Genomic DNA, 3,800 nt, shown 5'->3' with positions numbered 1-3,800 from the left:
CCCGTCCCCCCCCGGCCCGAGCTGCCCCCGCGCCCACCCGCGCAGCGCCCCCGCGGAGCGCCGGCCGCGGACGGACGGACGGACACACGGACGGACACACGGACGCTCTCGCGCTGCGCCGCTGCCGCCGCCGCCGCCTCCGCCCCTGTGCGCAGGCGCGCGCGCCGCAGGGGAGGGAAGGGGGAAGGTGGGGGAAGAGGAGAGACGGGAGCGCGCGCGCGCGCCCCAGCGCGTCCTTTCCCTCCTCGTTCTCACCCTCGTTAAAAAGAAAAAAAAAAAACAAACCACGAAACGCTTCCCCTCCCCTCCCCAAAAGAAAATAAATAAGCGACAAACGGAGGTTTTTCGTGGGGTTAAAAAAAAAAAAAAAAAAGGAGGGAGAGGAGGGGAAAAAAAAAATCCAGCGCACCCCGGCGGGTACCCGGATGTGGGAGCGGGGCCGTTACGGGTATTACATCACCCTCCGCCCCGGGTCCCGCGCCGCGCCGCGCCTGCGCGGGACCGGCGCGAGGGGCGGTGACGTCATCGGCCCCACCCCTCTCCCTGAGGGATGAGAGCGACGCGAGGGTGGGAGGCGGCAGCTCCCGGTTGGAATCCTTGTCCCGATCTCAGTCCCGGGCCCGTGGCGGCAGTAGCTGAGCCCACATGAGGGCGATGGAGCGGGCGGGCGGTGGGTCCCGAGGCGCTGGGGGCATGAACTTCGTCTCCCTGAATCACAAAATCAGTTAGGTTGGAAAAGACCTCTGAGATCATCTATGATCCAACACCACCATGTCAAACAGACCATGGCACCAAGTGCCACGGACAGTCTTTCCTTCAACACTTCCAAGGACCGAGACCCCGCCGCCTCCCTAGGCAGCCCATTCCAATGTCTAATCGCCCTTTCTGCGAGGAAATTCGTCTTGATGTCCAACCTAAACCGCCCCTGGCGCACTTTAAGACTATGTCCCCTGGTCCTGAGGGATATCCTCTTACCCGCCTGAACCGGAGCCCCGCAGATTTTCCCGCTGGAAGCACGACCGCTGGCAAAATCAGCAGCGGATTACCAGTAATGAACGCATAATGGGTTTAATAATCCCACGGTTTTCAGCCCCCCTTTGATCAAGGCTGGCCTGTGGACAAAAGGGATGGCGGTGTGCTCAGGCTGTGGCAGAGACTCCCCCCGACAGCCTGCAGAGAACAAACTGAGAGGAAAAGCTTTTAGACAGACCACTGTTCGGTCTCAAGAAGGGGGGGGATGCCTGAGGAGGCTGCGATGGGAGAGGGGTGCTTCGGGGGGGAACTGCTAATTCCGGCAAGCCGTGGTTAAACCTTGTGGCTGGGGATTTCCGAGCTGGAGTGGGTGCCAGGAGGAGGGAGTGCTTCAAGGGGAGGATTAGGAATGCACAGGAGCTGCGAGGCTGTAAAGAAGGAATTGAATGCAAAGGGAGAGATGCAGAGGAGGACTGGGAAAGGTGAAGTGGGTGCTTAGCGAGCTTGTCTACTCTAGGTAGTTTCCGTCTTAAACAGCGACGACAGCAAGCAGCCATACATGTAATGGCTTTACATCGAAAGAGAGTAGGTTTAGATTTGAAATTAGGATGAAATTCTTCACTGTGAGGGTGGTGAGGCCCTGGCACAGGTTGCCCAGAGAAGCTGTGGCTCTCCCACCCCTGGGAGCTTTCAAGGCCACCAGGCTGGATGGAGCTCTGACCAACCTGGTCTAGTGGAAGGTGTCCCTGCCCATGGCAGGGGGGTTGGAACGACATGGTCTTTTAAGGTCTCTTCCAACCCAAACCATTCTAGGATTCCCTAAGACGAATTTTTGGAAAGCCCTCCAATTGCTGGTTATGTTCCCACTGTAGATATCCATCGGTGCAACTTCATCAGGGACTGAGGGCAGTTTATTGAGGGCTTTTGCGCAGATTAGACCAACAACATCAAAGCCCTACCCAGAGATAGCTAAAAGAGCTGCGAAAAATCCAACAAAACCTCATAGTTGTGGGGCTTTCCTGTGATAGATAAACTGACCGTGTTTCGGGCGCGATTACAAAATCTCCAGTTCCCGTTGCTGCCTGTGCCTGGACAGAACGTTTGGATCCAGTCTCCCTGTATTCACCCTCATCGTGATCGTTATCAGGATACTGAGCACCGGTATTGCTAATCGTTCTGTTAGCGATTCAGGGCCTTTGATTTAGAAATGTCGGGCTTTTGTAGTTAAATGCAGTAAACTCTGTTAGTGGAAACAAACCTTTAGAGAGATTTAAATGCAAAATATACTGAAAATATGCAGCGTATTCCACAATGAAAGGGAGATTATGGAAGGTCGTGGAGTAATTCCCATAATCTCCATCAGTGCAATTTTGAACTTCTTTTTGGTATCCAAAGATAATTGATTACAATTTGAATGCAGTTCAGGCTTTTAAAGCTGCATTTCCCTTTCCCCTTGCGTTGCCTTGCTTGGCCTTGCTTTTCCTTGCCTTCCCTTCCTTTTATTCCTTTCCCCCCCCCACCAAATCTATGATATACAGACAAGGTAGAGGTTACACAGAATTCCTGCAGGCATGTGCCATGTTTCTTTAACCTCTACACTTAAACGTAAATTTAATCTTTCACCCTCCTTTTCCACTTTAATAAATCTCTCCTAACACTTTGAATTATATACAATCACGGGTTTCATTTAGATTCCATGTTATCCACAGCTGTGTTTTGAGTGGTTTTTATTTTAAATAAAAGTGATTGAAAACATGGCTCTGCATATTGTTTTGTGATGTCCCAGTTTTAAGCTGCAGGAATGTAATGACAGCAGAGAGTTTGCTGCTGTCATTTTCTATTTATATGCTTTTTCAGGGGAAATTGGATGAAGTCAAATTACCACAATATTTTCTTAAAGTGTAACTTTTATTTAGTTTCCTAGTTTTGCTTGGCCTGTTGTACTGACAATGGTAATAAATATTTGCAAGAAGTTCAAACATCGCTTTTAGTTTGGATAAAACAGCTGCGTGTAACATATCCCTCTACTAAACTTATTTGTAGCTGATGAGACTACATGTCCCAGTGTACAACTCTTCATTTTCTCTTTAGCTGTTCATCAAGTTGTGATACAGATGGTTGGGACCTGTAGTCACTAGAGTCATTAGCACCACAGCAACAAGAACCATTGTGAAACTCAACACCGTATCATAAATCATTAATGAGTTATCGAGAAGAATCGTATTTCACTGTTTGGAACGAGAAAATTCTTTTAGCTTTATAAGGCATATTTAAAATGATGTGCTGCTCCACGATCTATTTTTAGAGAATATTATTTTTGGACAATTCTGTTTCCTGTCACAGCTTTAAAAAAGTCTTTAGATGGATAGTAATTGCCAAGAGTATTTCTGAAAAAAAAAAAAATCGAAGTATCTAAATAAACAGATATTTGCCACCTATGCACATTTGGTTATTGCAGGCAGGAGGATGATTTTGTCCAATCTATTCATTAAAACTCAATTTAGAAAATTCCACACTTAGCCCAATGAAGCCGTTCCCAATGACATCATTTCCCATAAAAAGAGAAAATGGGACCGCAGTTGCTACTGGGATCACATGGCAATGTGCTTTTAGCTGCACTTTGGAATCAGTTTCCATCTGTAATGGCCATACTCTGGAGGAGCCTGCTGTAATCTGCCTGTTCTATTGCCCAACACTCCTGTTAACTCTTTCTGTTTTAATACCAGCGGGTTAAACTTCCTTTATTATAAGGTATATCATGAAGTATTGGAATTTTTTCTGTGTGTTCCTCAAACATGGGACATCCAGAACCAATATCACAGAGTCAC

This window comes from Lepidothrix coronata, unplaced genomic scaffold, assembly GCF_001604755.1.
Source record: "Lepidothrix coronata isolate B3197 unplaced genomic scaffold, Lepidothrix_coronata-1.0 Scaffold19, whole genome shotgun sequence".
Taxonomy (NCBI): Eukaryota; Metazoa; Chordata; class Aves; order Passeriformes; family Pipridae; genus Lepidothrix; species Lepidothrix coronata.
This window is presented reverse-complemented; position numbering follows the sequence as displayed.